Source organism: Aricia agestis, chromosome 12 (genome assembly GCF_905147365.1).
Source record: "Aricia agestis chromosome 12, ilAriAges1.1, whole genome shotgun sequence".
Lineage (NCBI taxonomy): Eukaryota > Metazoa > Arthropoda > Insecta > Lepidoptera > Lycaenidae > Aricia > Aricia agestis.
The window spans coordinates 4,758,328-4,784,805 of record NC_056417.1 but is presented as its reverse complement, the minus strand read 5'-3'; the positions used below and the strand labels follow the sequence as shown (position 1 = coordinate 4,784,805).

At 36.2% G+C, this 26,478-nt stretch overlaps 1 protein-coding gene and 1 long non-coding RNA gene across 2 annotated transcripts in view; one reads left to right on the top strand and one right to left on the bottom strand.

Annotated features, from left to right (window-relative positions):
* LOC121732229 (voltage-dependent T-type calcium channel subunit alpha-1G) overlaps window positions 1–26,478 on the bottom strand; it is a 181,590-nt gene that overhangs the window by 96,862 nt on the left and 58,250 nt on the right. The window lies entirely within an intron of this gene.
* On the top strand, window positions 19,239–25,013 carry LOC121732230. Its single transcript, XR_006036335.1, has 3 exons — window positions 19,239–19,340; window positions 23,644–23,649; window positions 25,004–25,013. It is a non-coding gene; the product is annotated as an uncharacterized LOC121732230 (long non-coding RNA).

Here is a 26,478-nt window from a genome sequence, read left to right as displayed (position 1 = left end):
TACCTTGATGTTATTTGTTATTGTTACTCGCTTGTGGCAGCGACTGGATACACCAGGACAGTTTAACATTCTATTTTTGGAGTATGTTTTGACACGCATCTCACACTTAGCATTGCAAATTAATTGGAAAATCGCTAGTAGCAATATGCTTTGTACTTCAATAAAAAATGAATCACACTGTATTAAAAATTTAGTTGCAGTTACTATTAAGACATCAACAATATTGACTCACTATGAATGTTAGCATTTATTATCAGAACGTACGGGGTTTGAGATCCAAAACAAGCCAGTTGTATAGAAGTATACTAAAAAATGACTACGACATTGTTTATTTAAGCGAAACCTGGCTACTCCCGGGTATATCAGACTGCGAGCTAGTTGACCCTAGGTATACAGTGTATCGTAATGATCGTGATTACGAACGTGTAGGGCTAACGAGAGGTGGCGGTACACTGATAGCTGTCCGCAAAGGGCTAACTGTCGATATGCGGCGCTCGCGACCATTACCTGACATACCTAATGCTGATATCACTAATATCGTTATTGTACTGGACGGGAGTAAATGTCTAAGATTGTTTTGTTGTTATTTCCCTCAGAACCGGCATCATGAATCATCTTGTCTTACATTTTACGAGTATATATCGGACTTAAATATGGATTTCACAGACGATTCTTTTCTACTGGCGGGTGACTTTAATATAAAAGATGCAATGTGGAGTTTTTCTAATACTGAAAAAAACGTTTTAGTCCTTCAAAATCCCACAAATAGCAATATGGTAACCGATTTAATAACATTCATGTCGTTCAATAGCTGGTCCCAATATAATGGCATTAAAAATATGAATGACAGATGTTTAGATCTTGTCATTTCTAGTCGTGAATGCGAAGTTGTGCGTACGGAACCACTCTGCCTGCCAGAGGACACTCATCATCCAAGTTTTTATATCTCATTGAATTTTCAATTAACCTGTAATTCTTTGCAGCCGGCTTCACGAATTGTAAGACGCTTTTTTAGTGCCGACTATGACACCATTAACAGGGAGATTGCTAAAATCGACTGGCAGTCTTGTTTATCGGTAGCAAACTTAGATTCAGCAGTGGACATTTTTTATGCAAAAATTAATGATATTATCAATTCATTTGTTCCGTCGAGAAATGTGTCAGGATCAAATCGCTATCCTATATGGTACTCGAGACAACTAATAAGAATGCTAAATAAAAAATTTAGGGCCCATAAAAAATGGAAAATTTATGGAAGGAATTCTGATTATGATAATTTTTGTGATTTGCGTCGTTCGACTAAATCTCTTGAAGAGACTTGCTACAGTACTTATGTATCTAAAATTGAATCTAATATTCGATTTAGTTCTAAACCCTTTTGGACATTTATTAATTCAAAAAGATCTACAAGTGGACTGCCTGACACAATGTACCTGGATGATGAAGTTAGTTCCAATGGTCCTCAAATATGCAACATGTTTAACTCTTTTTTTCAGTCGGTGTTTGAGCGTGATTCAGATGACAGGCAATGTGATGTCCCTGAATCTAATAACACAAATATCATAAATACTGTTCAGATAACGGAGTTTAGTGTTAAAAAATATTTGAAAAATCTAGACGTTAATAAGGGCTGTGGGCCAGATTTGCTTCCCCCATGTTTCCTTAAAAATACCCGTGAATCAATTTCACTTCCTCTTTCTATAATGTTCAATAAGTCTCTCAAGCAAGGAGTGATACCATATGTTTGGAAAAGGTCTCTAGTTGTCCCCATTCATAAAAGTGGTGATAAGCATAACTGTAAAAATTATAGAGGTATTTCTAAATTATCTGTTATACCAAAGCTTTTTGAAAAAATGATTTATGATTCAATCTTTCCCCTTATTAGACCCCACCTTACCGTCTCACAGCATGGTTTTGTTAGTGGAAGATCAACGGAATCTAACCTCAACGAATTTATCGACTACGTCTATACAGCCATGGACACAGGTTACCGTGTAGATGCCGTTTATACCGATTACGCAAAGGCTTTTGATAAAATTTCTCATAGATTACTTATTAGAAAATTGGCTTATTTCGGTATTCATGGTGATCTCCTGCGATGGATGGAATCTTACTTGCGTAATAGAAGCCAAGCTGTTGCAATTAAAGGATACACTTCTAATTTTGTTCCTATCACTTCAGGGGTTCCCCAGGGATCTCATCTTGGCCCATTGATGTTTAATATATTTATTAATGACGTGGTAAGCTGCTTTAAATACTCAAGAGTTCTTTTATATGCTGACGACAAAAAAATTTTTTGTATAGTTCGCACTCTAAGTGACTGCATTAATATGCAAAAAGATTTAGATGACTTATGCGATTATTGTACTAAAAATAAATTACATCTTAATGTTGAAAAATGTCAAACTATATCCTTTTGTAGGAAAAGAAAATTATCATTGTTTAACTATTCACTGTTTGGTAAAACTCTTAAGCGTGTCGATGAAGTCAAAGATCTCGGATTAATTCTGGACCGTGAACTAACTTTTGCAAATCATATAAGTAGTATTTGTAACAAATCATTCAAAATTCTTGGTTTCTTGTTTCGACAGGCTAACGATTTTAAACAACCAACAACATACACTATACTTTATAACTCGCTTGTCAGATCAGTGCTTGAGTATGCGTCAACTGTTTGGAATCCCTTTTATTTTAAATACATTGATATGTTAGAAAAAATACAAAATAAATTTCTAAAAAGATTACAATACAAGTTTACAAATATTGACAAAACTAAAATGTTGTCCTTGGATAAGCGGAGAGGTTTAAAAGATGAAATACTTTTATATAAAATTATCCACAACATGATAGACTCTCCATACCTCCTAAGTCAAATTCTATTTAGGTGCCCGTCTCGTACCCGTAGTAGCTTAACATTTGATACAGCTGTGTGTAGATCAAACTATGCTAAGAATCGCTTTATGGTGAGAGCGTGTGAAAGGCATAATCTTAATTTTAATGAAATTGATATATTCAACTTAAAATTTAAATCATTTGCTGCCACAATCAAAGAAATATAGTTGTTTTCTTGTAATGTTAGTATATTTTGTTTTCTTCCACACTATTGTATAAAATTGTGTGAAATTTTCTTAACCAACTTGAACATTGTGTTATTTATAATTATTATTGACTATCAACCGTTGCATAAACTTCTTGTATCACAAATAATTGATCCATGTTACTGTAATATTTATCTGTGAAAACTTTATTGGCTCATATGTGCTACTTTACTATTTAAAGTTGTTATGTGTTAAAATGCTGTTTGTTTTCCAATAAATAAATAAATAAATAAATAAATAAATAAAGATTACGGAGATGTGGAATATCCAGAGGCCGTAGCCAAAGACCCTTTCGTTAAAAACGATGACGAAATTCGTTATCAAAATGTATGGGATTTGACATTAGTCTTCGCAAGCGAAATGTCATTTAGCGATGTCTTATGTTAAACCGCATACATTTTGATAACGAATTTCGTCATCTTTTTTAACGAAATATACTTTGTTTAAGGGGGCTGGATATTATTGAAACAAAGTTCCTTATCGCGCACTCGGCGAGAAGGCTAGACAGAACGATATTTGACCTTGACACTTTTTTATTAGTAGGTACCTGCATGGTAGGGGCAGAGGGCGTTGATAGTATTCCTGTGCGTCAACTAGATGGCGTTTTTTGAGAATAAAATATAGTGACACGTTGAATAGTATTCCTGGGTTTAAAAGATGGCGTTTTTTTATATTTTTTTGAGTGTATATGTATACACTATACAGGTTTTTGAACATAAGAATTAAGAAATAACTTCGTTCCATTCGGGTGTCCCTTGACACCTCTAAAGTTTTTTACCACTAGATGACCCGGTGAACTTCGTATCATTAGGAGAAACCTAATACAAACCTTCCCTGTACTTCCACGAATATATTTTCAAGACTAAAGTTCTCGAGTTTTAGTAGTATGGATAAAAATATATACATATTTTTTATGATTTCATTATTCATTATGTACAAATGTGAACATTTCCTTTATCATGAATCTCAATATATTGAGGAGTTGAAAATAACTTCGACATGTTTGAGTGTGACCTCAATTACTCAAGTCAAAATATTGATTACAAGCAGGCGCACACTTAAATTATTATAAATAAAACGAAAGTAGCTCGTACATTGTTTGAAACAGTTAAAAATGGTTGAATAATGATTTGCATTTGAGGTGTACAAATTATTCATCTCCTTTACTACTTACTTTAATAATATAATATTTAAAACCAGAAGCAGATTTATAAAGGACTCACAACATACACCTAGATGTTTATGTAGGTTCAAGACGTATTACTTAAATATTCTTGCCCCCTTATTATACAAAAACTAGCTATTTGACCGAGCTTTGCTCGGTATTCGATAAAACACGAATAAAATGACATTTTCTAAAAATGATTCCTAGCTAGATCGATTTATCGCCCCCGAAACCCCCTATATACTAAATTTCATGAAAATCGATGGAGCCGATGCTCGTTTAAAGATATAAGATAAGCTAGATGACGCCCGCAACTCCGTTGCGCCAAAATTAGTTTATCGCGAAGGAACCGTACATTTTTCCGGGGCAAAAACTGTCCTATGTCCTTTCTCGGGACTCAAAGTATCTCCATGCCAAATTTTAGCAAAATCGGTTCAGCGGTTCGAGCGTGAAGAGGTAACAGACAGACAGACAGACAGACAGACGGACAGACAGACAGACAGACAGACTTTCGCATTTATAATATTAGTATGGAAGTATGGATATACTAAATTTCATGAAAATCGTTGAAGCCGATTCCGAGATTCCAATTATATTATGTTTTATCCTTGACTATTATGCTACATTTTCAACGCATCAAACAAGGACAGAACTTCGTATAGCATATCAATGTGTAAATATTTTTATCAGTAAGGAATTTGGTTATAGTTTTAGTAGCTAGGTTTAAAATAATAGTTGATAATTGAAATTCTCGCTACATACTTCGCCTTGTACAAATTACATCGAATAAACTTTTAAGTCGCGAGTGTACATCAGTTTTATTTCTGGTATAAAATACAATAAGTTTGTGCCCTTGAGTATAAAATAGCCGTAAACAAATCTTAGCAGAAAATGTATAAACAAGAAGAATTTTATAATGCATAAACAAGGCTATGAAATATAATATTATTTTCGATCTTGAGCAAGCAGCCATATACGAGTTACACCAATAAAAATAACTTCGTAATCTGAGATGGCTCATATCCTCGGGCTTTGCATATCTTTTCGCCGAGAGAAATAAGTCTGAAACTCGTAAGAAGTTTATTGAAAATACTAACCTACATTATTTTTATGTTGGGTGTCTGTAAAATGGCTGATGAGATTCGTGAACACAGTGTCATCTTGGGCTATTTTACTACATAATATGATAATAAGGTGAAATATGCTGTTTGTCCTTATATGCTTGAGAAGGCGTGGAAAATCTTTTGATCCTTAAAAGAAGAGGATCTTCCACTGTGCCTCAGTGCTCAAACGTAAGCTCGTCGACATGTACAATATGCATCTTGCCTGTCCGATAGGACCAAAACTGAAGACCAAAACTGAGCACCGTAAGATATTACGGTGCTCAGTTTTGGTCTTTGACCGACTAACGGCGGTTCCCAATATTTGATCTATCTCTGGTTTGGCCCTACTAGAGATAGGAATAGCTCACATTAGACATTAGAGACATATATTTTATGTCAATTGTGAGCTATTCCTATCTCTAGTAGGGCAAAACCAGAGATAGATCAAATATTGGGAACGGCCGTAACAGTTATAGTCCCGGCTCGGAGTTTGTCAACGAGCTATGGAGCGCAGCATTTTAGGTGTCAAAATTATATCTTATCCGAAACACTACTCTGCGCTCCAAAACGAGGCTGAACTTGGACTTTGGGCAAGAAAGCGGCTGGCTTAAGGCGCTGTGGTTGTTGCAACTACGTAAAATAGGTTTTTAAAACATGTTTTTAGTAAAGGAAATGTCATTATTTAAATATAAAATAAGTACCGTTTTAAAATTGAGAAAAAATTCCCATACGCAAAGGTATATCAGTACACAATTTGAAAAATTCTGCTCGATAGAAAAAGATCTCAAAGATGACTGTTATAACGCTGTTTTTCATAATTAAATCATTTTATGGCTAAATTACACACTTTCTAGAAAAAACAAAAAATGTAGTACATGTGTCGTAACCTAACGTAAACGATTTGATATATTTGATTTGTGTAATACTAAAAACAAAAGGTTTTTACTTCTATTTTCTATTATCAAGGCACGCGGCGAGCGCGTAACAGCCACTGTACAAGGCGCGCTGATATGAATGTTATTTTAAACGTCGATATTCGTTCTGACAGACATCGACCTGCTAATTTTAGGGACTACTGGACCTTAAAATGGAATTGGGCAGGGCACGTCGCCCGCATGCACCCGGACAGATGGGCGCGTCTAGTTACGGAGTGGCTACCGAACACTCGGCGAAACAATTGCAGATCCAAGAAAAGTTGGCGCGACGAGCTAGACGCTGCAGATAAAGAGTGACTAAATGCAGCGAATAATAGAGACACATGGAAGGAGGTAGGGAAGGCCTTTGTCCATCAGTGGGACACTAACGGCTGTTAACAATATTAATTACCTATAATATGACCCCTAGAGTCCGGAGGAGGACCGCAGGGACATCTCTTTTCTAGACTAGAAGACTAATACTAAGACGAAGAAGAAATCCTTGAACGATATTTGCACAGTGCACTCAACAACAATAACACCAGCTCACTAAATATTATGATAAGGCACGTTTTAATTTCGTTAAAAACGTCAACACCATCAAAACTGATTAATATAAGGCTTAACGCTCACTAATTAACATCGACGATACTTCCGATAAGGGTTTATGCGAGAAAGCCGGTTATGTGTAGTTAAAACCGCCTAAAACCGGTTAAAACCGGCAGGAGCCGCTTAAAACCGGGTAATACGGTCGACGAAATTATAGTCGTAAAGGTTTGCATACGAGTCATAAGACCCAACGACTCTGAAATGACTTTCGTGTTTTCAAGTGGGTACTTTATAGAGAATATGCCGTCGTTTCTCCGTGTATTTTTAGGATTTTCTATTTCTTAAGGTGTTTGAGTTTTTTGTTCTACGTTCCTCTCGTTTCAAAGTGTTAACAAGTTCAAGCTTTTTTTCTCTTTGCTCATTAATTATAATATATTATTGGTGTACGAAAATTAATAAAAAGAAGTTCCAAGAAGTGTTTATTTTAAAGCAGGTTTATCACAAAATACCGGAAGCCAGTTGCGCCAAAATTCGTTTATCACGCGAAAACCGTACATTTTTTGAATGAATGAATGAATGAATGAATGAATGAATGAATGAATGAATTAATTAATTAATTAATAAATGAATGAATGAATGAATGAATGAATGAATGAATGAATGAATGAATGAATGAATGAATATTCTTTATTGCGCCAAAACAACCATGACATATAGAACTTAGCAACAATTGAGTAAAGAGGCGGTCTTATCGCTACAAACGATTTCTTTCAGACAACCATAATTATAGAACTATATTATAGTAACAGTAGTAATAGATGGTAGGTGACTACATAGACAGCTAACACTACAGCTTTTAATGATTTCTTAAGTTTACGCGAGTATCACTCATGATATTTTAAGGACGACCGTGGTCACGGGCGGCCGTGGTCAGTCCACCCGTGACCACGGACGCTCAGCCGAAACGTCGGGATTAATAAAAGTGCTCCGCGACAAAATCCGTAAGTGTTTCAACCTTATAATACCACTACAGCATTTTCCGGGATAAATAGTATCCTATGGCCTTTCCCGGGACCCAAAGTATCTCCATGACAAATTTCAACAAAATCAGTTCAGTGACTTAGGCGTGAATAGGGAACAGACAGACAGATAGTCACACTTTCCCATTTATAATATTAGTATGGAAGTATGGATAAGTTATTTAGTTAACATAATTTAAACTAGATTTCAGATTAAAATCTAGCGTTGCTGGCATATTAATCACTCACACACATAACCAAGTCCGGCGATCGGGTGAAGCAATAAATCAAAAGTTGCCAGTTGTACATGTATGTGAAAAACCTTTTTCAACTTTTTGTACAATCCCAAGTCATCTAATTTACGTAATACCTAGCTATATTATTATATAATATAGCTACGTATTACATAAATTAGCCTGTCTATCATTAAATTTACGTCCGCGCCGTGTGTATAATATTATAATATTATGTGGATTGTGGACGTATATTATTATTTTAATGTTTGACGTACATAAAAAAATAGCGCCTGACTTTTGTTATTTGACAAAAAATTTGAAACGCGCTTACGCACACATATGCATCAAACTACGCTAGCTTGCGTTATTTTACATGTGTCAGCTGGACATAATATTATCCTCGTTTGACTTTCACGTACCTAAATGAAATGTCAGCCTCGAATTTTTGTTCGTAAATCGTAGAACTTTGTCTGTACGATTGTTCACAGAGAGAGACATAATAGAGAACGACTATATTCAAAGTTTAGGACCAAAGCTCTCAAAAGTAACATTGATTATTATTAATTTATAGAGCTTATTACGAGAGCATTATTAATAATTCATAATTACCTATCAAAGTAAAAAACAGTATGCATTATGCAAATAACACAATAATAAACTTCACTTAATGTATTTCAAACAAATCTTACTTCGTTTGTTTACGATCATCAATTTTGTTTGAAAAGTACCCGTAGTTAAAGCCATCAAAGTGTTAGTTGGCTCCCTAAAGATTTTGGTTCTTCATAAAGTTTTTCGATTTATTTTGGGTATCATCTCAAACCTTTCTTATAATTTATAACAAGTCGCTTCTAAGTTCTAAACTACGACAGAAAATAAACTAAATGATGCCCGCAACTCCGTCACTCCCAGGATCAACTTCCGAAATAAAATATATCCTATATCCTTTCCCGGGACTCAAAGTACCTCCATACTAAATAACAACCAACCTTATTGGCATACCTGTCGTATTTTGGTGCACACATAATATGAAACATACGCCTGTGGCGGTACCCACAATTCGCCTAACATTCCTGCATCGCGCTATCGAAGTTTTCTGAGCGCGTCGGTATATATACGACAGCTGAAATGTATCACGTCCTTCCTTTGGCCGCCACGCACTTATCCCACACGCCAATCGAAAGAGAACATGATTATGTATACAAACAACAAATACTCTTTGACAAAATGTCGTAAATAATATACTTTCTGAGTTATTTCAGTTTGAAAATGTAAAATAAATAACATTTTAAATACATTTAAGATACAACCTGAAATATTTCAAAAAGTATAACATTTACGACATTTTGTCAATTTGTTGTTTGTAATTATTTTCTCTGTCAATTGGCGTATGTTTCATAGGTGCACACCAAAATACCACATTTTATATGTTATTGATTGTACTGTCGATTCTTGGTGGAAATTCATATTGAACACTAATAAAACACAACTTTTCGTGCACTTTTTCCACTATATTAAGATATTATAATAATATCTTAACACTAATAAAACACAACTTTTCGTGCACTGTACACGAAAAGTCGTGTTTTATTAGTGTACGACATTTTAAGTACTTAAGGCGAGGATAAACCCCAATTTGTTATTCCATGACTCCCGGTTTACTTAGTTCCAATATAATAACGAAGTGTTAAAAAATATGAGATATAAAGCACAATATTTAAAATACCTTAAAACATAAACATTTTAATAAAACGTAATACTTTGGCTGAAATTTAGTAACTCACATCCGATAAAAATCTATTTCATCGAAATATAAGTTTTAACTACGATAATTATACATTTTATTTGAATAAATTGTTAGTAAATCTATATTAAAATGTCCTTAACCGAACAATTTTGTTTCTTAATGTTTATTTCCAAAGATATTTAAAAAAAACATGGAAAATAGAGAAGATCCGCCCGAGTAACTACAGTTTTATGCTAAGCTAAAATGAATCTTATTACGATGCGTATACGCTTGATTTTTGGTTGTGTGCAAGGTTATCGTTTTGGATTGAGATTAATCCCCGCCTTAAAACTTATTAGGTATGCCACGCTCCATACAAAAAGGTTTGAACTAATTTCAGCAAAATCAGGTTCAGCGGTTTGAACGTGAAGAGGTAACAGACAGACACACTTTTGCAATTTATAATATTAGTAAGGATAAAAATATTATGAAACAAACCCAGTAACGGTATTTAGTATTGTGAAATTGTGTTTGTTGGTCATCATTTTACAATATGAAATATATTTTCAAACATCACTGCAGAATCATGATCAAATGCTCGTTATGTACAGACAGCAAAAGCAGTACTTTAGTTTATTACCGTTACAAGTTGAAACTGAAGCGGTGAATAAAATACTGTTGAAATAAGTAGGTAAATTAAATTTGCGATGGTCAACGTTTGAATTATGATATACAATACGATACAAATGTCATAGTTATGGTAAAAACAATGACTTTTGCTATACAGCATAACTGGTGAGACATGATCGATAGTCGATACTTAAGGAGAGTACTCGGTACTCAATTCTCATTATAATAATAATTATTTAATAAAATTACGTACTTAATTTTTGACCAAATTTCCCTTTAAATAAATGAATCATGGACACTTAGTAAATTACCATACGGCCGCGGCCGGCGCGGCAGCATGCGCCCCGCGCCGCGCGCGGTGTCCATGCGTTGGGTGAATAATTATTTAACTTTAAGTTACATTTACTCAGAGATCAATTGATATTATTTTTTTATATTATTTTTTTTCAACTTATATAATAGCCAAATATCACGTCCTCGAGTATTGAACATGTCTCACCAGTCATACTGTGTAATATTCTACTTTTACCTCAAAAAACAAAGTACATCCCTGTAATTTTGTTATTCTCGTTTGAAAGAACGAGAATAACAAAATTCAAGAATATCACCGAACCAAACGAAAATTAATTTATTACTAAGAGAATGCCGCTCGAAAGGAATTTATTGTTTAACGAAAATTCCTTCTGGCGATATCTTATTAGGAGTTTTGATGTCAGATTTGATAAATTTCAAGTATCACGCCAGCCAAAATTGTGACAAGGGAAAATTTTTTACTCGGTCAATTATAATGTTGACACTTTTGATACTTCAGTTATTTAGATGCGTAAAGAATAATTTGAATTGATTCTTTTGTCTAATAACGTTTTGTGATGTCATTAAAAGAATATTCTATTTTATTTATACTTACTGCTTTATATTATAGGGGGTTAAATACCTTAAATATTAAAAATTAACATGAATACGATTTATCTTATATATAAAATTCTCGTGTCACAATGTTAGTCGCCGTACTCCTCCGAAACGGCTTCACCGATTTTTACCAAATTTTATATGCATATTCAGTAGGTCTGAGAATCGGCTATTGGCTACTTTTTATATTGATGAGTGCATTTGTTGAATAAATAATAGTAAATTATTACAACTCGAGACCGACAGCGACAATTTTTTGTGCGACGGGATAGCGATGGACGTTGCCATGGTGACATACTTACTCACTTCAATCTATATATATTATATACTAGATGTCCCGCGCGGCTTCACCCGCGTAAATTAGAAATTTTACAGAATCCGTAGGTACATTTTCCCATAAAAAATATTTCCCCCGTTTTTCCCACATTTTCCTAAGTTTCTTCTGTCGTATTAGTCTTAGAGTAATAATATAATATAACCTTCTCGATAAATGATGAGTCTTACTCGATAAATGATCTATCTAACACTGAGATAAGTTTTTAAATCGGACCTGTAGTTTCTGAGATTGACGCGTTCAAGCAAACATACTCTTCAGGTTTATAATATTAGGTAGATATAGATTTTTTTTAATTATCGCTTGACAAACTCGAGTCTCGATCTAAAAGACTATGATATGGTAGTGATGATGATGATGATGATGATGAAGAATGTAATTTGCATAGTAGCATATGCTTTCTGTTCTTAAAACAACGCCGAAACTCCCAAACTTGTATCTATAAAGAATCAGGAATTCTCTCAGCACCTTCCGAACCACAGTATACCAGGTATATCTCGGTGCAAAATCTTACTTGTTGGTAGCATATGCTTAGAATACTTCTCACGAAACCGAAGTCACCATATGTTTCCCTATAAGTTTTGAGGAGTTCCCTCGATTACTTATGGATCCTTCATCAGATCATCACTTTTCTGAATATAATACCAAATTGGGATGATACCCTATATACCAAAAGAAAAATTTTGAAAATCGGTTAACCAACGGCGGAGTAATCGTTGAATATAAGAAAACGAACATAACACCTCCCCCATTTTGAAAGTCGGTTAAAATTGTAGCCTATGTGTTATTTATTTAATATTTTAATCAGCACATGAATTGAATAACAAAATTTTTTTCAAATTAATCGTAGCACCATCTGTCAGGACAAACTAAAATTGAAATAGAATAATATTGAATGCGATGATATTGCCGTCCGCCGGATCTAATGTAAAACATTCCAAAATCAACAACTCCTTATAAATAAGAAATTAATTGAAAAAACATTTTCCAGTAGACCAAACTGTAAATCTAAACCATTCTCGAATCTCCACGAACACACACAAAAAATTTCATCAAAATTGGCCAAGATAAGATAAATCCGTTCAGCCGTTCTCGAGTTTTAGCGAGACTAACGAACAGCAATTGATTTTTATATATATAGATTTATCTTTCGATTTCTATATAGTCTTATTAAAAAAATAATCGGACAGAGTAACAACTTAAGTTAGCTAAAATAAAAAAATAATCGGACAGAGTAACAACTGAAGTTAGCTAAAATTGTGTTTATTTATGTACTATGTATTTTGAGACTATGCAATTTTGTCGCGTTCGCGATTCACTTTCACTTTTGTTGAGTTTCAGAACGCGATATTAGGTCCTCCAACGCGCACGCGAATTTGAACTTTATGCAGCGGTAATAAATTACAAATTGACTCTCCATTTTATTTAGAAAACGTTTGTATGGGAAATAGAAAAATGCTGTTTTGAGGATTTTCCCGGCAATTATTCGAATTTTTCTCACCTTTTAAACCTTCCCTAGACCTCCACGAATAATTCAAGACCAAGATAAGATAAATCCGTTCAGCCGTTCTCGAGTTTTAGCGAGACTAACGAACAGCAATTGATTTTTATATATATAGATAAAACTCAAAGGTGACTGACTGATTGACATAGTGATCTATCAACGCACAGCCCAAACCACTGGACGGATCGGGATGAAATTTGGCATGCAGGTAGATGTTATGACGTAGGTATCCACTAAGAAAGGATTTTGATAAATTCCAACCCCAAAGGGTTCAAATAGGGGATGAAAGTTTGTATATAATAATACTTCTTAACGCGAGCGAAGCCGCGGGCAAAAGCTCGTCAAATAATATGGGCGAAATCAATGATGTTTTTTTTTATAATAAAATATCACTGGGCGAAATACTTTAGATGGCAAAACAACGTTTGCCGGGACAGCTAGTATAATATAATATCAATGTATGCTAGCATAATATAATATCAAATATTAAAAGTAGATCAGAACTAAACTTTTTCTGCTGTCGCTACCACCGATATGCTTTGGTAGATAGCAACAGACGGCGCCGGTGTACGAGCATTCCCAGTAAAGGTCGACCGTAGCAAATGGGTTAGATACATCGGACACAAATACGACCACTCATTGCAATGGAATCTCTCCTCAGCTCTTCAGACGGCCATTTAGTTTAAAAATTGACTGTGTAACTATCGGAAAATACTATGTTTTGTAGATGCAGCCGTTGTGGCAAAAGTTTTTGTAGAAAATAGTCTCGGGTCACGGGGTTTGTTGCAAAACTCTTCTATAATGGTTGTATTTATTTTGTTGCGTGTGCTTATTTTGTGGGTCTGAGAATTGGCCATTTATTTTTCGTACTTACCCGAAATTGTTATAACACTCCAAACAGCACGAAACAGCGCGCACTACACACTATCGGACTTCGAAGTATGTCTAAACGTTTTAGGCCAAGAGATAAGTCATCACAATAGGTCCGAAATGATAACTTCGTTCGGAATCGGATCTTCCTTTGCTCTAAAGAGTTTTTTTTTTATGAAATAAGGGGGCAAATGAGCAAACGGGTCACCTGATGGTAAGCAACTTCCGTCGCCCATGGACACTCGCAGCATCAGAAGAGCTGCAAGTGCGTTGCCGGCCTTTTAAGAGGGAATAGGGTAATAGGAGAGGGTAGGGAAGGGAAGGGAATAGGGGAGGGTAGGGAAGGGAATAGGGTAGGGGATTGGACCTCCGGTAAACTCACTCACTCGGCGAAACACAGCGCAAGCGCTGTTTGACGCCGGTTTTCTGTGAGCCCGTGGTATTTCACCGGTCGAGCCGGCCCATTCGTGCCGAAGCATGGCTCTCCCACGTATAATTCTTTTTTACAATGTACATGGCTCTACCACGTACAATTCTGTACGGGTAGAGCCATGTACATTGTAGGAATACACGTAAAGAGTGTATTCCTACAATGTACATGACAAAACAATGTTTGCCGGATCTGCCAGGAATATATAAACAATATGTTGATGCCCGCAACTCCGTTGCGCCAAAATTCGTGTATTGCGCAGGAACCGTACCTTTCACGGCTCTTAAAGTACCTCCATACCAAATTTCTTCAGCTCTTGACTCGGAGGTCGTGAGTTCGATTCCCTTGTTGGAAACATGTTATTTCCAAGTTTGGTTAGGACAATGCAGGCTGATCACCTGATTGTCTGTTATGTAAGATGATCCATGCGTCGGATGGGCATGTAAAAAGTCGGTCCTGCGCCTGATCTATCGCCAGTCGTGTCGGTCTACCGTCCCACTGGGTTATGAGAGTAAAGGAATAGAGAGTGCTCTTGTGTACTGCGCACACACTTGGGCACTATAAAATTACTCCTGCGTACCTGGCCTGGTTTCAATGAAACCGGCCACCGTTACCGAAACTGGTGTGGGGGGTATTATTATACCAAATTTCGGTTTAACGGTTTGGGCGTGAAGAGGTAACAGACAGGCAGACAGAAAAACTTTCACATTTATAATATTAGTCTGGAAGTACGGATAATATCGTCTAGTATAAAGTGTGATACTGATGTAATTGATGTGTCAGGTTAATAATAAATCAGTTAGCACACGCCGAGTGTCGTGAATGACTCGCCCACGCTCGGCGCAAGAACGACATAAATCATAAAACAACTACAACTAATTGCTATTTAAACGATATTGTTACTCAACTATGACATGAGCTGTGATATTGCTAGATTTTGGAGGATTTATGCTAGATATGCGTCCGCGCAAACGAGTTTCGTTACACCGCGAGATCTAAAGAAATAATTGTATGTGACGATTTATCTAATTAATAACTTCCACACCAATTTCGGTGGAAGTGGCCATTTTTATAGTGCCCAAGTGTGTGCGCAGTACACAAGATCACTCTATATTCCTTTAGTCACATAAGTCATAACCCAGTGGGATGGAAGACCGACACGGCCAGCGAGAGATCAGGCGCAGGACCGATTGCCCATCCGACGCATGGATCATCTTACTTGTCAGATAATCAGATTATCAGCCTGCATTGTCTTAACCAAACCTCGAAATAGCATCTTTCCAATGCGGGAATCGAACCCACTACCTCTGAGTCAAGAGCCACGCTCTAAGCCACTGGACTACGGAGGCGTTCATCTCTAAGGGTTGATTCAGACCGCAACGCGACGCGTAGATGCATTTCTAAATTTGTATGGATTTGACAGATTTCAAATACATCAGACGTCTTGTGAATCTGTCAAATCCATACTAATTTAGAAATGCATCTACGCGTCGCGTTGCGGTCTGAATCAACCCTTATGAGTCGTTCAGCTTTTATCGTGTGTCATATCATTCAAATGCGTCGGAACGTAATATCGGCCACGGAACTTCGGCCGCGTATTTTCGGCATGGTGTGTTTAGACACATATAATTATTTTCCCGTTGCCTTTCCATCGAAGTTGCATTGCGACTTCCGAGGAATATTATGTTTTTGAGAACCTGAATAACCATCTTTTGCTTGACCTCGCTAAAAAAAAACTAGGCTTTTACATCCGTTGTGGATGATTTATACCACGGAATATATAACACTAAGTGTTATATATTCCGTGATTTATACAGTATTTTTCAGAGCGAAGTAACCACTCCTCAAATACTGTAGTGCCTGGGACAAGATTTTTAAATGTCCGTATGGTTGCCCAAGCGCATACGGCATTCTCGCATCATAGTCGGCCTAGTCCAGAGGAAAGAACTAGTCAATACGTCTGGGACCAATTATGTGCGGGTTTCCTCACGATGTTTTCCTTCACTGTACGAGCGTCCGTATTATGTACTTGAGATCAGAAAATGTCTCATAGGTACACGCCTCCAACCGGGTTCGAACCTGCACCCTCTAGGAGTGCGAACCGAAGGTCTACCCATTAGGCCACGGACGCTCTTTTAACCTTTTGACCTTCCTAAGCGCTGCGATTAAATTGCATCTTAAAAACATAATATTCCTCGCAAAGCTTTGGTGAAAATGCATCAAAATATGTGTATTAAGATCTCAACTTTTACTTATGCCTGGATTCTGAGGTTTATATTTGTTGAACAGAGTTATAAGAGATAAGTAAACAAAAGCGCTATTATTAAACCATGAAAAACCCTAATTTAATTTAAAATTAAAATTATTATTATTCAGAGCAACACTTAAGTTAGGCATATTTTCTAACCATCATCTGGTAGATATGCTAAGAAGAGCTAATTAAAATAAATGTATTATATTGAAATGAGAGCTTGCTACTAGACTACTGCTATAAATTTTTATTGACAAAAATTTTAAGCCGACATAAAATGAATTTAAAAACACTCCGAACGAATTGTATGTCTATTAAAATATATTTCGTGCTGTGAATTTTAATATTAAAATATCGACGATTGTAAAGTTCCGATATTCAGCACTTATGCTCAATCGATGGATTCAATTTTTTAGGGATCCGCACCCAAAGGGTAAAAACGGGACCCTATCACTGAGACTTCCGTCCGTCCGTCCGTCCGCGTCCGTCAGTTTGTCTCCAGGCTGTAACTCAAGAACGGTAATAGCTAGAGAGTTGAAATTTTCACAGATTATGTATGTCTGTTGCCGCTATAACAAAAAATACTGAAAATGAAATAAAGTTAATATTTAAGGAGGGGCCCCATACAAGAAACGTGATTTTTTGGCCTTTTTTCGTAATTAATAATGGTAATAGGTACTTGAAATTTTCCCAAAATTCTTAATTATATTTGTACTTATAATAAGTAAATATTTAAGGGGGCTCCCATACAGAAAAGACAATTTTTTGTCTACTTTCGCTCTATACTAATAGGGAATCCTTCATGCGCGAGTCCAACTCGCACTTGGCCGATTATTTTTTATCTATGGATGCTTTCATCTTCTATTTGTTTTTGTAGTTGTAGACAAATACTCTAAGCGGCACTGAATTTTTCATCAGCATCGGAATAGCAGAATACAGATCGATGCTTACATGAAATATTTAAATGCACTCAACGGAATTTGTTATGATCTCAAATAGAATATTACGATACTTATTTGTTTTGCGAAAATTCTATGAGATTCTCAGTCGCTTCGTTTTCGTGATATTTTCCCGTCGATGCTGAAATTCGAGTGAATAACATTTTTCTGTTTATGTTGTTCTGATATTGGTTTTTCCTTTACCTACATATTGCGCGGAAATTGTTTTACGTAATTTTCAAGTGTATATGTGTGAACTTAAGGCGACGCCTTGATAATTTGGCTGTAGCGATATCGATTTTTCTTAGCAATGACTGTAGCTAAGAAATTATAATTCATCGTCAGTATTCATCATGTCTTTATCTTTGAATTACACATAGCATAACACGATTGGTCAACTTTTATAACACAGAATAATCATTTAAAAATACTTCCGTAAAAAAAAGGGATTCCTATTTTGCCAACAGAGGAGAGTGATTAAAGCTTCCGTACATAGATTGGTTCAAGCATACACTTTAATTTGCCCATAGCTTATATAAAATGTATTTATGGTTTTTAAATTACGCGACCAAAACCATTTTGTCGCTACGCCCTATACATTTTTTGTTGTTCCATTGCTTGTTTTCTATGAGAGGCCGGGCTGGCCTCTCATAGAAAACAAGCAAACTGAAACATATCCAACAAGGTTTTTTACTTTAATGGGCGTCACCTTAATCGAAATCGGAGAAAAAACTAGTAACACAGATTATACTTTCCATGTTATGTAACTGTATGCAACTGAAAAAAGTTAAAGGAACAGAATATACATTACTAGAAGACGGGCGTCTCTAGTAATGTATATTCTGTTCCTTTAACAACTCCGTTGCGCCAAAATTTGTTTATCGCACGGGAACCGTACATTTTCCTGGAATATAGAGTATGTATTGTCCTTTCTATAAAGTAATTGTATCTATGTCCTTTCCCAGGGTTCAAAGTATATTTATACCAAATTTCAGCAAAATCGGTTCAGTGGTTTAGACGTGAAGAGGTAAGAGACAGACTGATAGATAGATTAGTAAGTTCTAGCTCATATACTCTACATTTTAATTAATATTAAAAGACACACAAAAACTAATAATAGACAATAACTATTATTAAGTTATTTGTTGTTAATAATCTCAACAACATAATCATAAAAATCTCATCTCCAAAGCAATTTTGTGATTAAAAATGACCGAAATAACATTTCGCGGCTTACGACCAAATCCGTTGTTGAAGCTTTAAGGCGAAATTTTAATTATATTTCGGAAAAATGGATGCGCTAAAAATACCTTTCCATGAACCCATTTGCGATTGAAAATTGCAAGTAGTGAAGATAACGCGGAATGTTGCGATATTAAAGTGGATATTGTGCTTTGTATTTCAGCCGTATAAAATATTATGTTGTGGACCGGTGTGTTTAATAGAATCTGCGGAAATAATTTGAACATTCCACCTAGACTTTTATCATTAGATCCTGTTTTTCTTTGGTCGTAAAGTATTTTTTGAAACTCTTTATTATTTTATTTATTTATTTATTATTTATGTACAATTTTCTAAAACTACCTTAAAATATACCAAACATTAATAGAGTACATAGGTGTGCTTATCTCTAGAAGAGATCTCTGCCAGCAGACCTACAAGACATTGTAAAAAATAGAGCATTTGTAGATAGTACACAAAAGAATAATGAAAACTTAATAAAACTAAACATATTATAGATATTATTGTAGATGTTTTTTTTTTTTATGAAATAAGGGGGGCAAACGAGCAAACGGGTCACCTGATGGAAAGCAACTTCCGTAGCCCATGGACACTCGCAGCATCAGAAGAGCTGCAGGTGCGTTGCCGGTCTTTTAAGGGGTAATAGGGGAGGGTAGGGAAGGGAACGGAATAGGGGAGGGTACGGAAGGGAATAGGGGAGGGGATGGAAGGAAATAGGGGAGGGTAGGGAAAGGAAAAGGGTAGGGGATTGGGCCTCCGGTAAACTCACTCACTCGGCGAAACACAGCGGAAGCGCTGTTTCACGCCGGTTTTCTGTGAGGACGTGGTATTTCTCCGGTCGAGCCGGCCCATTCGTGCCGAAGCATGGCTCTCCCACGTCAAATTGTTGCCTCATGCCCGCAAATATTCACACTAAAAACCATATTATTTTATTTCAACCAACTTAAAGTCACAATTTTAACTATCCTAACGTATTCGAAGGACTTCTATTAGTCTAGGTTTGTATTGCAAACTGCATGAAGTTCTGTCTTTGTGTTTGCTGAGAACTTTGAAGAGAACACCGAGTATTATTAACTGGAGTCAAAGGAAAACGTAACATAGTTAGAAACAAGAAACAGCGTGTACAGTCACATAGTTTGTCACTTTTGTACCTTATTGTCAAGTAGTAATAAGTGGTAAGCCCTTATTGCCACAACAATCTAACCAGGGGGCCAATGAAGTTGAAGGGCGAGTAAAAATATTTTAAAACTGAAGGTAAAACAATGGACAACTCTAAAAATAAAGTTTGCTAGTCTGTTAAAGTTTTTTTTAAATTTCAGGCTACATTTTAATCTAAATAAAATATAACGTCACATTACGTGGAATATCGTCAGTTATTTCATTTTTAATTTTGGATCTTTGTAAATTATTATCGCTTTGGTCTTTTTACTACAGGTTAAATTGCCGTACTTATAAAGACACATATTTTTTTTTTCCTTATGTTGCAGGTTTTTGTCGGAAACGCCATTTTTTCAACAAAATCTTAAGCAAAAATCGTATTAGTAAGTTGGCAACGAAATTCTTATGGCAATGACATGAAGGAAGTATTTCTTGTAAAGTTTTCCCGTTTTCCCGCCTGTCTGCGGGGTCGTAAAACCCCGAAATTCTGGCAGCAAGCCAAACGTCGATTATGTGAGTAACACAGCCTGATGTTAAGTGATGGATAATTCTGATAGTAGATAACCAAAATTAATATTTATGTAGCTTTTCATAACAACTAACTAGCCGTATCTAATTTTATAAATATTTTTTTAAAATGAGCCTGGTAATTAATTAACCATAAAGGGCCTGTTTCACCACTTCCTGATAAAGTGCCGGATAGGCTATCCACAAATTTTTTGACAGATTCTCCTTACTCTATCTGTCAAGTTAAGAGGTGGATAGCCTATCCAGCACTTATCAGGAAGTGGTGGAACAGCCCTAACCTACTTTTTGTGCGTTATTGGGAGAGAAGGCTTTCTATACTAACATTTTTTTCGGAAATCTGAAATCACATTAACTCCTCTCGATATAGCAGAGAACTATCATGGATGTGGCTAGTTTTTTTTTAAATGTAATAAGGGGACAAAGTTAACGAGCAAACGGGTCACCTAATGGAAAGCAACTTCCGTCGCCCATGGACACTCGCAGCATCAGAAGAGCTGCAGGTGCGTTGCCGGCCTTTTAAGAGGGAATAGGGTAATAGGGGAGGGCAGGGATGGGAAGGGAAGGTAAAAGGGGAGGGTAGGGAAGGGAATAGGGTAAGGGATTGGGCCTCCGGTAAACTCACTCACTCGGCGTGAAACAGCGCAAGCGCTGATTCACGCCGGTTTTCTGTTAGAACGTGGTATTTCTACGGTCGAGCCGGCCCATTCGTGCCGAAGCATGGCTCTCCCACGTCTTAAAAAGTTTTATTCACCTCCACATCGATACCACAGATTACTAAATAGTTACTTGTCGATACTGTATTCTGTAAACTTTAAAACTATTACCCGTATCTCTTTAGTCCATATAATATATAATCAAGGTTTGTCCAAATACAGTGTTGTAATTGTCGTTACTGGCCAGGCAATTTGCTTGATAGCGTGTGAGGGTTATTCCGAGTGTGATAATAGTTATTAGTTTGATTGTGGTGATTAGGTAAGTATACACACGTACAGAGTCTACGAGAAGCAAGATAATCGTAGACTCTGTACGTGTGTATAGTAAATATACACACGTACAGAGTCTACGAGAAGCAAGATAATCGATCCGTCGTAAATATACATGTGTAACAAAACTAAGGGCCTGTTTCACCACTTCCTGATAAGTGACGAATAGGCTATCCACCAATTAACTTGATAGATCAAGTATGGAGAAACCGTCAAAAAGTTGTGCGTAGCCTTATTCGGTACTTTATCAGAAAGTGGTGAAACAGGCCCTAAGTGATAATAATTTAGGGTGTGATTTAATAATAATAATAATAATAACGTTTATTTAACATAAGGCATCACATTACACTACCATAAGACAAAACACTTTACAATACATAAAGAAAAATAAAAGAAAAATAATTACAAAAATAATAGCATAACTAATAAAAAAAGAAAAATAATTACAAAAATAATAGCATAGCATAATTTGGTCCCCGATATTGAGTTCTCTGTGAAAATAGCAGCGGTGAAAGAGTATTTTTTTCACTTTTGTATGGCAAATTCATGACGCTGGAGTAAGGGTATACGGAGCCCGGCAATACGCCTAACCAGACTAATCGTTGGGTAAAATAATTATGACCTTGTAAAAATGCTTCTCTAGAAAAAAAGTTGACATAGTATCCATACTTTCTTAGAAGTGCGAAAGTATAAGCTTCTTTTAGTTCAACGAAAGAATAGTTTTTTATAAAATATTTTTTACACAAAAACTGCTACACCCCGTCCTTTGCATTTAACTATTTCGTCATTTTAGGCCGGCACAAAAGAGAGCACAAGAAAAAAATTTGAGAGGTGTCAAGGGACACCCGAATGGAACGAAGTTATTTCTTATGTAATTACAAGAAACCTGTATACATAATAAAGTCTAGACTCCTTTACGCCGAACGCGCGATAAGGAACTTCGTCCCAAAAACCTTTATCTCAGCAAAATGCACGGTTACTGTGGTTCAATATAATATAGTGAATATCGCACAGAAGGTCAAGTCTGAGGCCTGGTACACTCGTTGTTTACGTTAGTTCTATTTCCGAAGTCCATCATCTGGCCATTGTTAGCGGCTGTTTACAGGAATACTTGGCTTGTGGGCACGACTTTTATCGACATAGGCCACATTTGCGGTGCACCGTACGAGTAGGCTACATTTGATCTTGTTCCTTAATCTACTTTATACATGAAACTTTGTGGGTTTTGGAAAACCACCACAAGAAAACTTATTTGGTGTCGTTGTGCTTTTTTGGTACGGACAAAAAAAAAACGCGTTACGAGGCACGACATAGTACGAACTGATCGAAAGATCGTAAGACAGAGACTGGAGAGTTAAGACCGCCGGCGCGGAATTAACCTACGAGTTGCAAGTGTCCATGGGCGACGGTAGTTGCTTTCCATCAGGTAACACGTTTGCTTGTTTCCCCCCTTATTTATTAAAAAAATATATAGGAGCCCATACACACCCTAAAGTATTATCACTTAGTTTTGTTACACCCTGTATACTCTCTTTCTGTGGCGCGGCAAAAATATGCTACTGCTCAGCTGATTAGTTTTGCGCTCGATTTTAATTCTAAACTACTTACCTAGCAGGGATTCGAACCAGGCCATTTAGCCGAAACTTTTTCGTTCTCGCTTCGTTATAGAATCGCCGATCAAAATGTATGGAATTGACACTTTGATATTTAATTTGATATTTGACGAGTTGAATGTCAACGTCATTTTAACGAACGCTTATGTCAATTCCATTCATTTTCATGCGCGATTCTATAACGAAGTGAAAATGAAAAGATTTTGGCTCACCCCCCAGTACTTACACTTAGTAAGAACACTGAAAATACTACACATGTACAGGTAAACATATTTTTTTTTTTTTATTCAATAAGGGGGCAAACGAGCAAACGGGTCACCCGATGGAAAGCAACTTCCGTCGCCCATGGACACTCGCAGCATCAGCAAAGCTGCAGGTGCGTTGCCGGCCTTTTAAGGGGGAATAGGGTAATAGGGGAGGGTAGGGCCGGGAAGGGAAGGGAATAGGGGAGAGTAGGGAAGGGAATAGGGTAGGGGATTGGGCCTCCGGTAAACTCACTCACTCGGCGAAACACAGCGCAAGCGCCGTTTCACGCCGGTTTTCTGTGAGAACGTGGTATTTCTCCGGTCGAGCCGGCCCATTCGTGCCGAAGCATGGCTCTCCCACGTATAGCATGGCTCTCCCACGTATATAATATATAGTTATATAAATATAATATATACTTAGTTGCAGTTCCGGACGGAATATAAACATTCACATAATGAATATCAATGAAACTCTGGTGCTGGTAGTACGGAATTAGAAATGTTGTACAAACAAACTTCGACTGTTTACTGTTGTACCCTACTTATCGAGCGTATGATATAATTTTATTAACTGTTTCATCTGTATATTATCTTTTTATGAAATGAGCCGGGAACCGAGCATCACCATCAGCTGAAACCCCAAGGAGATAGGCTATTACAATCAGGGAGCCTATCTCCTTTGGGTTAGGAAATGAAAACTTTATTATCATGACTTACGTCATCTTTAAAGTTATTCTTTATCTAGAAAATATTTCAGTAGAAACTTTATGAAGGAAACTTTTGTATATCCGTAACTATTCTCGCTGTATAATTTCTTTTCAATGTGGATTGATTTTATTACCATTTTATAGCATTCCTTCGTCCCACGAGCAGTGAATATAGTTAAATTAGTTTATTGTGACATTGAGGAATGTAGTCACTACAGCTTTCAGCGTTATATTGCCTTTAAGATTCTTTAAAATGGATCCTTATGCCGTCGGCATAAAGATTCTATTTGAGGCAAAATTTAGGCGGTTCATGAATGGACTAAATGTAATCACGCTTTGAAATAGATTTTTTAGTTTTAAAAATCTAAAAAATCTATGCACATGAAGATCTGTACCTATTCCATAGGTTTCCATTCCATTCCATTATTTTATGAAGGATTTTGTTTGTGTAAAAAGATTACTATAGGTAAAGTTCGGTGTCAAGAATAGACGATTAGAATACTTCAATTTACTGCTAGTTCTAAGCATTGCATCCATGTCATAGCTCATGATACTTATAAATATAAAGTTAGCCTTATATTTATTATATTCGAACTCATAACTTACAAACAATAATTTTGTTTTTTTAATCATAATTTTAACTTTTTTTGCACGTCGACAATGATGCCGGATACTCCGAACCGGCCGACAGCCAGTATTATCAAAAAGAACTACGTTTATAATCTCAATGGATACCCAAAAGTTTGGATAAGAATGTAAAAACTATTTCTCTTATGTTTATCGCGTCTATAACAGTAAATAATACACAGGAAATTGGACGAGGAACATTTACGCACACAATATAATTGGAAAAGTACAGAAACAACAATACATCAGCCGTCTGAAAAGTTTGATGGATCGATGTCGTTGGTAACTTGTGATTACGCGGTATTATATTGTATCTGGGGGGCACGGCAGTGCCCTCGCCAAGTTAAAACGCAAGTAAAAGATTTTTAAAACGTAAAATATTTTTAATATTAATATGATAATAACTTACTGTATAATAACTTAGACAGAAGGTCCCTTTAAAGTAGGGACTGAATAAATTAACCGACTTGGTATTACATGGATCTCACAACTTTTTACGCTAGAAAAACTTAGTTGCGAGACTTGGTTTTTTATACAGGATGTTTTTGATGGCATGGCTTTTACTGTATCCCTCGGGAATAGTAATATTTCGAGATGAAAACGGCGGAGTAATCGTTGAACATACAAAAAATAATATCCACAGCCGAACATATTATAACCTCCTCCTTTTTGGAAGTCGGTTAAAAATAGCTTATGTGGTCCTGGAACTACTTGTCGATCAAAATTGGTATAGTAGGTATTTGCACGATGAGTAATTAACAAAATGTACACTACCAAACTTTCACCGTTATTTTTGCAAGGCATTATCTAAATATTATATGATGCTATAGAATTTAGAATATTTATAACTGATTGTACTGTGGGTTCTTGGTGGAAATTCACGTCAACACACACTTTTCTTGTACTATTTCCTCTATACAGTTAAAATAGTGCAAGAAAAGTATAAATTCATGAAAGTAACAGAACACTACAAGTATCTGAAGGCTGAAATGCAAATTTATGTAGAGAACTGTGATTAAAGCCAAATGAAACTACCGCGTAGCAAGGTAGTGGCCAGTGATGGATTTACTATTTGCGTGGAACTATCTTGGTGTTACAAAAGCAATCTATTGTACTGATTATCATGTTGAAAAGGTCAGGGAAGTATCAAGACTTTGACGCAAAACTTTTTAAACGTAAACTTTTAACGATGGGTAAAATAATGTTAAACTCATTACTCACGTCAGGATAGTAAATTGACTGATAAAAAATCAGAAAGAAAATAAACTGCTAGCGCGGATTAGGAGGAGTAATATTCCTCTATTTACGGCCGTTCCCAATATTTGATCTATCTCTGGTTTTGCCCTACTAGAGATAGGAATAGTATGTCTCTAATGTCTAACGGCCATTCCCAATATTTGATCTATCTCTGGTTTTGCCCTACTAGAGATAGGAATAGCTCACAATTGACATAAAATATATGTCTCTAATGTCTAATGTGAGCTATTCCTATCTCTAGTAAGGCAAAACCAGAGATAGATCAAATATTGGGAACGGCCGTAATCTGAGCTATTCCTATCTCTAGTAGGGCAAAACCAGAGATAGATAATTATAAATATTGGAAACGGCCGTTATTAAATCATAAGCGAAATATTAAGAGGGCGACTAACCCCAACATCGTCCTTCTCTCTTCACACTCACGCCCGTCTTTCATATGCCAGGT